The sequence below is a fragment of the Protopterus annectens genome, chromosome 7.part0 (genome assembly GCF_019279795.1).
Source record: "Protopterus annectens isolate FY-2018-M chromosome 7.part0, PAN1.0, whole genome shotgun sequence".
NCBI lineage: Eukaryota > Metazoa > Chordata > Ceratodontiformes > Protopteridae > Protopterus > Protopterus annectens.
The window spans coordinates 1,946,000,426-1,946,013,656 of NC_056739.1; positions in this window are offsets into that span (position 1 = coordinate 1,946,000,426).

Consider the following 13,231-nt stretch of genomic DNA (forward strand, 5'->3'; position numbering starts at 1 on the left):
TTCAAAATCTAAGTATATAGACATTGGCTCAGTGAGCCAACCCACTCCCGCCACAATGGGCCTAAAAGCAGGTTGCAAGGGATTCTTATGTATTTTGGGAAGCCCATACATTCTAGGTATTATTGGATGCTCAACCAAGAAATAATTACATAACTCTTCATTCAACAGACCCAAACCTTTGCATTCATGAAACATTCTGCGCAGACTTATATGGATATCCTGCACTAAGTCAGGAGAGACCCTGATATAAGCATCGGTGTCCAGCATTTTTGTCATAGTCTCTTTATAATATGAACTATCCATAACAACAGTCGGGCCTCCTTTGTCAGCAGGTCATATAGCAATGTTCATATTCTGTTTCAAATCATGCAGTGCAGACTTTTCTTCCATTGTTAAATTGCTGACATTAGTTCTTTGGAAGGTCTCAAAGCCTCCATATTAATCATTTTTCACTGCTTTTACAAATAAATCAACATTTGCTGGAAGATGAGGCATAAAAGTACTTCTTCGCTTAAACAAATGGAATTCATTTGAAGAAGCATCCCCAAACACTAACTTCAATGCCAAATTATGAGCAAAGACTTTTACAGCTAAAATTGCATCACTTATATCAATGTTAGTTGAAGGAATAAAACTAGTTCCTTTGTTCAACAAGTTAATCTCATGTCTTGTTAGCCTATACTTTGAAGTATTCCATACTAAGTTGCCTGATTCCAAAGTTTTATTAATGTACATACCTGCTGAACATGCAGCGGCTCCCGCCGTTTCTGCAGTCTCGACTCGTCCATATCGAGTGACCTCTTCCTCCCTGTTCTTATCGGGAGGGGGACAGATGGAAAATTTACAGTAGGCGCCTTTTCCACTGATATTTTTTGCCTAACATCTAAATTAGGACAAAGCGAGCCTTCAGCTGCCTCTTGCTGTTTAAGTCCTGTCATGGATTCTGCCGGTGTAGAATATACAGAAAGTGGTAACGTTGGAGAACAAGGGTTATCTTGAACATTCAATCCGTTTTCTGATGTTATCTCCTCAACCACTACTCGCCTTTGCCCCGCCTCTTCAGACCTAGGACTCATGCGCTGTTCCTGTTCCACTCGCCTGTTTTCATTGGTTAAAGCAGATGTCGATCCTCTTTGCCAACGTCTCGAACCTCTCAGGGACTCTGAGTGACATCCGTGAGCTTGTACATTGAACACACTAGTTACATTGTTGTTTTTTGGCCAAACAAACACATTATTTCTACTGAAATCTTGCAAGTCTCTTATTAACTTCTTTTTCTTGACTTCTAAAAGATTCTTTTCGTACCTCTGTACTTTATCGACCATTTCATGTAGAAACAGTTCTGTCAAATCATGTCCATAGGCACCTTTCAGTTCATTCTGCTGTTTTATTATTGTGTCACGTATATTAAACTCTTGTGGTTAAAAAAAGTCTAAAAGTAGTTGGAGATAGGCCCGACTGGCCCCTAAATTAATCTGCTGCCATTTGGCCAAAAGTTCGGGATACAAATTGCCGTAAGTCGGCATATTCAATATTCTTAGTCCTCTCGGAATAACATTATGCTCAAGACATGCCTCTAAGTGGTATCTCTGACACTGAAGACGTTTGAATTTATATACATTGTTCTCTATGTCCCTCTTCAGTGTCTTTACTAAACGATCATTACCATTGTTGCTATCATTACTATTAATGTTGTTACAGGAATCATCCATAACTACTTGTAGCAAGGGATTCAGAATATTTGTCAGAAAGTTCCGCAACCTACCATTGGATCCAGATTCACTGGTAGTATTCATATGTTCATTAGATGCTCCTTCCATAACCCAGGACCCCTGTAGATATATCCACAAAAAACGATAAATCCCACAAAAAATATGAAATAACCACCAAAAGGAAGCAGCAATTAGATCAAAATAAAGGCTTCTTCCAGCTAATAATCCAAGCGTCAATACTGAGTTAAAATTTCTTTATTTCAAGAACAAAACGTGAGTGCTTTCGCAGAGATGCTCTCTGCTTCTTCACAAGTTCTATATGTTCAATGTTTTCAGCTTTCCCTGAATAGGTGTCGATATTAGAACATTCGAAGTTTTGAAACTTTGATGTTCTAATATAGACCTGAGAAGGAGATGTCAAACAGTAGGGGTCCCAGGACAGATCCCTGGAGAACTCCACTAGTGACAGGTCTACTGTCAGAGGTGGAGGCACCTATTTTGACCTTGTGGGTCCTATGGGTGTGCCATTTGGCCACCAATCTGATGAGATAGGGATTTACACCAATTTGTGGTAGCTTTCCAATGATGCCCGAATGGGGGATTCTGTCAAAGGCCTTGGCCAAGTCAAGGTAAGCTGTATGTACTGACTTGCCCTCATCCAGGGGCTTGGTGACAATCTCAACAAAGTCAACCAAGTTCAACTGGCAAGATCTGCCTCCTGACAAATCCGAACTGGGTAGGCTCAAGTGCTTGGTGATTGCCTATGTCCTTGTTTATGAGATCCATAATGATATGCTCCATAGCTTTACAAATTAAACGTGTCAGTCTAATGGGTGGATAGTTTCCAGGGTCAGTAGTGGCACCACCTTTCTACAAGGGGATGACAATGGCAGTCCTCCACTCTGCTAGAGGGAAGCCTGTAGTTAGGCTGCTTTTGAATAGGGTGCTCAATGGCAAAGCTAGATGTCCTTCAAGGATGCATCTGCAGTCTTTACAAATGGGTTGTCCTGTCGTCAGGCAGCCCTTCGGTCGGCCGGATTCCAAAGTCTGGGTCTGGCTTCGGCTGGTGTCGCACTTCACCCGACGTCATTGCGGCAGTTCTTCGGGTATAAAGGCATCAGCCGACGCCATTTTCCTCAGTCTTTCTTGCCGCGTGGCGCCCGAAGCAGAAGCTGTTCGCAAGTGCCGGTCGGTCAGATCCAGAGATTACTACTACGCAATACTATCAAGACTTCTATAAAGCTAAGTACCCCGTTGGGGACTCTTTCTTGCCTCAGACGATGTCAGAGAAAGTTAATAACTGTTTATCTTGTGGGAAACAAATACCTCATAAAGATTTCCACTCCTACTGCATACATTGTTTAGGCCCAGACCACGACGTAGCAGCTTGTCTAGCCTGTGCTTCTTTTAACCGGCGGACGCTTAAACGTCGCTCGGACTTTGCTGAACAGATTTTCGGCTCCGATTTTGCCTACATTATGCCGTCGGATCCTCCGACTATGCAAATAACCAAAAAGCGCAAAGAAAAGGACCGACACTCGCGTTCCGCGGTTTCGGCTGAAACCGCGGTTAAGCAAACCGCGAGTGTCTCGGTTTCGGCCGAAACCGAGCAAGCGGTTCTTTCTACAGCCGATAACTTGCCTACTACCGAGGCCTCTTCCATTCTGGTAGAAACGGCTTCTGAAATCCAACCTTCTGTTGAGATTTCACAGGATTTATCAGACACCATTCCTCTAGATATTTCTACCCCTGCACGTGGAGCTGCTAGGCCTCCTCCAGCTATGTCTATTAAGGCCTTTGCCAGGGCTAAAGCAGCCAAAACTTCAAAACCTGGGCCTGCCAAGCCCCCCTCTCACAGGCCCAGCACCAGCTCCCATATGCTTTCTTTGGCAGAGGATCTCATCTCTTTAATTCGTGGATCCCAGCCTCATCCAGACAGGGCCTCTCTCCCTCCTCCAGAAAAGAGGCCTAGAGCAGAGCCCCCTGAGCCAGTAGCCACAGATGATTCCTCTGATGACTCAGAACATACAGACCCTCCTGAGGCTTCTTATTCTCCTTACGAAGACTCTGATGCTGAGGCGTCCATCCCTTCAGCCTCTCCTCCTGAGGAATTTTCCTTTGGGGAAACCTTGCATGCTATGAGGGAACAATTTCAGTGGCAGGGCCAAGCAGCAGGTTAGTAACCATTCTTTAAAATGTGGCTATGATGCACTGGAGGCTTCCTTTAGATCAGCCATGACTGGCACAGTTATCAGGAGGCATGCATGGTTGAAAGAACAGGCATTACCAGACCATGTCAAATCTAAGCTTTTGGATGCACCTATGGACAAGGTCAATTTATTTGGTGCCCCCGCACAGCAGGTACTAAAAAAGATGGAAGAGAAAGCAAAATCTGTGCAAACAGTAAAAGATTTCTTACAAGTTCAACCTCCAAGGTTTAGCAGGAATTGGCCCGCCAAGAATTGGTCCTTTCCAGACTCCTCTAAGGCACAAAGAGGCAGGAATAGGCGCTCTAGAGGCAGAAACCAATCCAGGGGTGCCTACAGGGGTCGTCAGTGGCAGGGTAACAATCAACGAGGCACGGATACAGCCACCACCACTACAACAACTCAATCACAGTGACTTGGCGGTGGCACCGCCTACCAGGGAACAACTAGAAGCACCCTTAGGCGGAAAGCTAACACTATTTTCAAAAAACCGGCACTGCATTACAAGAGAAAAATGGATTTTGCAGACTATAGACAAAGGTTACAGGTTCCATTTCCATACACTACCAGGAAAGAGAGGAATGCTAAACCTACCACCTTCTCAAAGGGCAGAAGCTCTAAAACAAATATCTCAATTATTAAGAATGCGAGCTGTGGAAAAGGTACCATTTATGGAGCAAGGGAAGGGATTTTACTCCAGGCTCTTCTTGGTACCAAGAAAAGAAAACAAATGGAGGCCTATCCTAGACCTGTCCGCTTTAAACACATTCCTCATTGTTCCAAAATTCAAAATGCTGACCCTACAGCAGCTTCTTCCCATGTTGGGCAAGGAGTCTTGGCTGGTAACTCTAGATCTCAAGGAGACATACCTGCACGTCACCATAAGACCAATTTGCAGAAGATACCTCAGATTTCTTGCAGGATCAGAGCATTATCAACTCTCAGCATTGCCCTTTGGCTTATCTACTGCGCCCAGAGTGTTCACGAAATGCCTGGCATCAGTAATCGCTCATTGCAGACTTCAGGGAATTCAAATCTATCCCTACCTGGACGACTGCCTGATACAAGCGGACAACAAAAACAAATTAACAGAAGACTTACAAAGAGTCATCTACCTGCTACAAGCCCTGGGATATACAGTCAATACAAAAAAGTCAAGGCTGATTCCATCCCAAATAATAACCTTTCTGGGTGCAGAACTGGACACATCAAAAGAAATGGCATTTCTAACTGCAGAAAAGAAAGAGCAACTTCCTCTCTACTTCTTGGCATTAACAAAGCAGAGCCATCTAACTGCAAGAAAAGTGCTACAAGCTCTAGGCTTCATGGCATCTTGCATAATTCTGGTCCCTCATGCCAGGCTTCATATGAGAAAGCTACAGTGGTACCTAAAAAATTTGTGGTCTCAGCACAAGCACAGCCTAGAAACCAAAATTCCAATGATCCCATGCCTGAAGCAAGAGTTCTTATGATGGGCTCAGGCCTGTCAATCAAACACAGGACTGCCCTTCTGCAAAAGTCAACCAAGACAGACTATCACGACAGATGCCTCAGACCTCGGTTGGGGGGCACACATGATGGACAAGTGCATTCAAGGCCTATGGACTCAAGACCAGTTGCATTTGCACATAAATCTAAAAGAAATGATGGCAGTAAAATTGGCAATCCAGGCATTCAGACCTCTTCTCCAAGAAGGCCAGTTGATGATAAGGACAGACAACACCACAGTTATGTGGTACATCAACAAACAGGGAGGCACACACTCATACCCCCTATGCCGGCTGGCACTGGACCTATGGGATGTGGCTCTGAGCTACAACATTCAGTTACAGGCAATTTATGTACCAGGGAAGGAAAACATTCTAGCAGACATATTAAGCAGAACTACAACAGATGCCCACGAATGGATGCTGCATCCGGACATTTTCAAAACCATCACAAGAGAATGGGGATTACCACAAATAGACTTGTTTGCATCCCCATGCAATCACCAGTTGAAGAAATTCTGCACAAGGACTTACCACCCACTTGCTTGGAAGGTGGACTCCTTATCCTTCAGTTGGAAAAGCCTGACAGCATACGCATTCCCACCACTTCCTTTGATGCACAAGGTGCTTCTCAAGATCAAAGAGGAACGTCCGAGGATCATCCTGATAGCCCCAGACTGGCCAAGACAACACTGGTACCCATTGCTGAGGAGCATGTCCCGGGAACAAATATGGAAACTGCCCCTGATCCCATTACTGCTGACACAGAACAACTGCAACATTCTGCATCCAAACCTAAAAACTCTGCAGCTAACTGCCTGGAACATTACATAACAGCAATTAACCCAAATTTATCCCAAAGGGTTAAAGACATAATCCTGGAGGCTCGTAGACCTTCAACAAGAAAGAATTATGCAGCAAAATGGAAAAGATATCTCATCTGGAGTACTGCAAAGGGGCAAGATGTGACAATGGTGAACATAGCCAACATCCTGGAGTACTTGGCGGAGCTCTTCCATACAGGCCTGTCCTATTCCTCCATCAAGATACATGCATCAGCTATTTCAGCAGAATACAACTTGAATCCTCCTGTCTTCTCGCATCCTCTGCTCAGACAGTTTCTGAGGGAATTAAAATGTAAAACCTTCCAGGAAACCTCCATTGCCAGCATGGGACTTGAACTTTGTGCTAGAAAAGCTGACTCTACCTCCTTTCGAGCCAGCAGCTACAGCAGAATTGCAATACTTATCCTGGAAGACTGCTTTCCTGCTGGCAATAACTTCAGCAAGAAGGGTCTCTGAACTACAGGCATTAATGGCAGTACAACCCTTCCTGATCTTCCATCAAGATAGAGTGTCCTTGAGAACAAATCCTACATTCATGCCTAAGGTGGTATCCAGAGTCTCTTTAAATCAGGCTATCCACCTTCCTACATTCTTCCCCAATCCACAGAACAGGGGAGAAAAGCTCTTACATACCTTGGATGTACACAGACAATTACGCTACTACCTGGACAGGACAAAAAACAATAGAAAAACTGACCAGCTTCTGGTAGCTTATGCAACAGGAAAAGAAGGAAAACCAATTTCTAAACAGAGAATCTCCAAATGGATAGGAAATTGCATTAGATTTTGTTACTCCTACCATGGAAAGAAAACTCCAGAGAACATCAGGCCTCACTCCACAAGGGCCACAGCCACTACCACAGCTTTCTTACGAGGAGTGGCTACCAAGGACATTATAGAGGCTGCTACTTGGACCTCCGTGCATACATTTGCCAAGCATTATAACTTACCTCTATACTCTAGATCCCGTGCTGGTTTTGCCACTGCTGTTTTGCAAGGGATCCTGACTACACCATAATCTATTCTCATTTCCTCCTCCCCTAGCTTAGCTATGGTATTCTACCCATTTGTAAAGACTGCAGATGCATCCTTGAAGGACATAGTACAGTTTTGTACCTACCATAAATGTAGATGTCCGAGAGGAATGCATCTGCAGTCAGGATTACCCACCCTCCTTCCCCTCTGAGGTACTCCTAGGGTACTTACCAATCTTCAGCTTGCTTGGGGGGGGATCTATTATGGTGTATTTGTTTGTATATATGTACATACATGTTTATTTTGTGTGTTTGCTCTCTACTATTTGGAAACTTTGGCATTTATCCAAATTTAGCCAACCAAGAGGGCACCTGGCATCTGGGGCAAGAAACACTGAGGAAAATGGCGTCGGCTGATGCCTTTATACCCGAAGAACTGCCGCAATGACGTCGGGTGAAGTGCGACACCAGCCGAAGCCAGACCCAGACTTTGGAATCTGGCCGACCGAAGGGCTGCCTGACGACAGGACAACCCATTTGTAAAGACTGCAGATGCATTCCTCTCGGACATCTACATTTATGGTAGGTACAAAACTGTACTTTCTTGCTGGAGATGGTGCAGAGTCTTACTTGTCATAGGTGACTCCATAGTCAGACACACTGACGCCCCACTCACCAGGCTGAACAAGGAGAGGGTCACAGTAAGCTGCCTATCGGGCGCTAGAATCCGCCACATAACACAAGCACTCGGGTCACTCCACGGCAAGTACAAATATGACACAGTCATTGTCCATGCTGGTGTGAACGACCTGAGACGTACCTCCCTGGACTACATGAAAAGAGACATAGAGGAGCTCTCTGATTATGTAGCCCAGGCAGGTATGACCCTAACCCTGAGCAGTATCCTTCCTTCACCAAGAATGATGCCACAATATAGAGACAAGATGATCAGCTTTAACAATTGGCTTAATGTCTGGTGTCATTCAAAGGGGATCCAGTGTCTGTCTGCCTGGGATGACATGCTTGACAAGCCACGCTGCCGCAAGGGACGGCTTGCACCTGTCACCCTGGGATTCCGGATATTGGCTAAGGCTCTTGCCACCCCATAGTGCCTTTTTAGGCAAGGCTCAAATTCTAAACCTACCACCCTAGAAAACAAAAATGGGAAGAAACTGAGGGTAATGCTGCTCAATGCCAGAAGTCTAAATCTCAAAATGCACGCACTCGAGGCCCTTCTCAGTATGGAGAACATCGATGTCTGTGCTGTAACTGAAACCTGGTTCAAGGCTCCTGAGAGCACCCCGGCACTATTAGGTTTTACCTCATATCATGCGTTCCGGCCCCAAAACCCGGACCACAGCACAAAAGGAGGGGGTGTATCCATATTCATAAAGGATACCCACACCTCCAGGTTGGTGGCAACGCATGAAGCCGGAAACCATCTAGGTGCAACTAACCATAGGCAAAACTGCTCTACAAATTGTAGCATGCTACAGGCCACCCTCTCAAACTCAGGAACCCCACACAGCCTTCCTGAAGACACTGGAAGGTATAAATGTATCTCCAAACACCATCATATTGGGTGACTTCAACTACCCGAATATAGACTGGGAACATTACTCAAGCCCTAACTTTCTAGCCCAACGGTTCCTGGAGTTCATAAATTCAAATGCCATGGAACAGCTAGTCACTGTTCCCACGAGAGGAGAAAATATACTAGATCTCATTGTCACAAACATGGGGACAAAATGCTCCACACGAAGTATATCCCTCATTGGTGAGATCTGATCATAAACTAATCTCACTGGAAATCCACATCCCGCCCCACCCCAAACAAAAAGACCATAGTGAAGAACTTCTCTAAAGCAAACTTCACACTACTCAAGACTGGTGTGGTATCCTTCAAGGCCCCTGAGCCAGTGGAAACCACAACCCAAGCTGCGGAAGCCCTTACAAATGCCTTCTATGAACACCTCCAGGACTGCATGGATCAGGCAATCCCAAATAAAACCAAGACTCTTTCCACAAATGGCAAACGTCCAGTCTGGTGGACCCCAGCCATTAACAAACTTTACAATAAGAGGAGAAAGCTATTACATGATAGAACAAAATCCATAAAAGGGAAGTCACCCCTGATCATTATTAGTAAAAAAATACGAGAACTCATAAAATCAACTAAGGCCAATTTTGAGAGAAAAATTGCCATGGATTCAAAGGACAATCATAAGGCCTTTTTCAGCTATGTTAGGAACCTGGGTGGAAACTCCCAGATATGCTCAGAATTAGTCCAAAATGATACAAAAATCACTGAACCCACAGACATTGCCAACATACTGGCAGACAGGTTCAGTGCAAACTTCACCCCCCTCCCCTAAAGGAGAGATAACTATCCCAGCCGAGTGTAGCCTCCCGGACATCTCAAATGCGCAGGTGAAAGCTGCTCTCTCTAAAGCTAAAAACACAGCATCAATGGGACCGGATGGTGTCCCCGGCTGTGTGCTACACGAGCTAAATGAGGAATTAAACCCGCACATAAGGCAGCTGTTTAATCTCAGCCTTACCACAGGATACGTGCCCAAGGAGTGGCGTCACGGCAACTGTGGTCCCACTCCACAAAGGCGGCGCCTCACGGACCCTGGTAATTACCGCCCCATAAGCTTAACAAGTCTAGTCTGCAAAGCTATGGAGAGGATCATAATGGAGCTCATAAACAAAGATATAGGGGACTTGCAGACATTGGACCCGACCCAGTTTGGCTTTGTCAAGGGAAGATCATGCCTTTTGAACTTGGTCGACTTCTTCAAACAGTCACCAAGGCCATTGATGAGGAAAGGCAGTCCATACAGCCTACCTTGACCTTGCAAAGGCTTTCGACACAATACCCCACTCGGGTATTGTAGAAAAACTTACCAGCTTAAATGTAAACCCATATGTCACAAGATGGGTTGCAAACTGGCTTAAGGACAGAACCCACAGGGTTAGAGTTGCTGGCGCTGTGTCAGACTCCAAGCCGGTCACAAGTGGTGTCCCACAGGGCTCGGTCCTTGGCCCCTATTGTTTGGCATCTACTTCTCAGAAGTACAGGCCAACATGGGAGGACTTTGGCTGACAAAGTTTGCAGACGACTGCAAACTGGGCGCCATAGTGGAAAGTGCATCGGACACGGATATCCTTCAGAAGGGACTCACGGAAACAGATAGCTGGTGCCAGAGCCATGGCCTGAAGTTAAACGCCAAAAAATGTATAGTCATACCCTTCGGGAAAAACAAGGTAACCCCAAGCTACCATATAGGTGGCAATCCACTAAGCACAGAAGAGGTTATCAGGGACCTGGGGACCCAGGTTGACAGTGGCTTTTCTTTGACACTCACGTTGCTAAAGTGGTTAGAAAGACCTTCTACATTGCCCACCTGATCATGAAGGGATTCACATCCAGATCTAGTGAGGTCATTGTTCCCTGTACTCTTCACTTATCAGACCAATGATCGAGTACAATGCCCCATTCGGGATGTATCTCACCCGACATCTGCAGCAATTGGAGAGACCCCAAAAGTTCCTCACCAAAAGGATAAAGGGACTCCAAAATCTGTCATATGCTGCCAGATTGAAGAAACTCCAGCTCTATTCAGTCGCATACCGTCTGCTCAGAGATGACATGTGCCTGACATACAAGGCCATGTCCAACCCGGAATTAATGGACATGCTCCACCTCAAAAAATCCAAATCCACCAAAACCACTAGAGCAAGCGACTTAAACCTTAGCACGGATATAAATAGGGCGTGCTGGAGGGATAGATTTATCACTCAGAGACTCCCTATGCTGTGGAATAAAATCCCGGTCCATGTGAGGCAGAGCACCTCGCTGACTCTGTTCAAGAGAAATCTAGACCTGTGGATGGGAGATCGTAGGTTTACCCCGGGAATCATCTCTGTGTCACTGCTGGACAGAGGCACAACAAACTAATGGGCACAGTATTTTTTCATATAAGGGGTGGCGTAAGCCACAAAAATTTGGGCTAGGCTTATAAATGCCTTAGGGCAGATAACCTAGTATAAACCTATGAACCTATGAGTGCGGCCTGGGATACTGTCTGGTCCCATGGAAGCTGTGTTCTTTGCCTTGGCCAGGGCCTGTAACACTTGATCTATGGAGATGTGAGGTCCGGGACAAGTATCGGGAATGTCGAAACACCTATGAAACCTATAAAGTGGATGTGTGCTGTGCTTGGCTATGTGATGTGGGTGGTGTGGTGTTTGTGCTGGCAATCTCCTCTTTGTCACAAGTACTGACTGTGGCATGAGAGAGCATGGATTGCAGTTTACTGATGTAGATAAATTTCTTGCAAGTATAAGAATTATGTGTTAGGAGAAGAGGGCTGTCAGTGAAAATGAGGCAGTTGCTACACTGTCTCAGTATGCCCATGTCGACCAAGTTGGCAGGAGAAACTGATGAGAATTGTCCAGACATAGTGTTCTGAATACTTGGCTTACCTACGGAGAGAGGGTTTTGATAAGGGTTTGTCCACAAGAATGTAGACCACAAAAACCTTCTAAAATGTAAAATAACTAGCCTGAAGCATAAGTGCTAAACCAAAACTAAGATGCTTAGAATAGCAGATACATTTAATCAGGCTACTAACAAGCAGTAATAAGTACAGCAGAATAAGAGAACTTGAACACTTAAGAGCACACAGCAAAGCAAAATAAGGTAATAAAGTAGGTAGACCACAGTTACAATAAGAACAGCTGAAAAAAGTGTATTTATTTTTTTTTTGTTGAATGGAGAGGGAGAAAACAGAAGATAATTCAAGATTAAGAAACTAAGGAGGTTGTCCTTCCCACATGCTGTCTCTGTACACAGTAGAAAGAGCTAATGAGATGAGACTGGTAGGAGTGTCCAAAATCAAAAAGGAAGGGGGTGGCTATTCCTTCCCAAATAATCACTGTACTCAATTGAGTGAGCAAATGAGATGGGGCTGGAGGATTGTTCAAAGACAAATTTACAGCAGGAGTGGGCAGTTTCAAAGCCACCAAGTTTATGAATACAACTACAATTTGTCTTTCCCACATAAAAACACAGGCACAAAATACATGTTGCTAAGCAAGGGGAAGGAATCTATGTCAGATGGTCGAGTTTTCAGAAACTCAAAATTTATACAGACGAGACCATATGATGGAGTTTCCAAAAACTCGATCATCAAAAAATAAATAAATAAATAAAAACAAACAAAAATCATCTTGTTTTTTACATTTAGTAATGTATTTATCATACTAGTGTTGCAGTCGTCATAACAATTAAATCTACAAACTTTGCCTATGGTAGGATGTTCAAAAATGACATTGCCATTAATTAAATTACAGTGTATACAGCTTCCACATTGGTATATGCCATATTGTTTTCTGTGTTTATAAATCTTTGTTCCTTGTAACTGTTGCTTGAGATTGCTTGCTCTTTTATAACTGAATCTAGGGTTTTCAGGTAAGATATCCTTAAACTTTTCCATGTTTCAAAATGTGCTAATGCTGTGATATTATACTCTTAGAGACACTAATATGTCTATTATTAGTCATAGCCATTCATATCTCCTTTCTAGTTGTTTTCCTTTTTCTATTAATTATTTGTTACCAAAAAATTAGTTGTCATTCCTTCTAACTGTGGTTCAGAATTTTCTTGTGTGTTTAACCTAGCCACTCTAGTCATTTGCCTTTTAGGAATGTTCTTAAAAACAAAAAGCTTCTGCATATCACTGAAGGTCGTCTTAGAAAAACAAGCAAATAAGCATACAGAAAATATCCAGATGGACCACCACGTAACTGATAAAATCTCCTTTTAATAAAACTTTTTTAAAACCAATAGGCACCCCAAAATCTCCCTCTAAAACTCCAAAAAGAAGGAAGATGGATAAGCGCTTTCAGCATATAGTCTTCATCAGATCCTAAAAACATTTCATTACACTGGGTTTTTTCAAGCAACAGTAAACCAATCAAAGTGTCCAAAGCAGACCA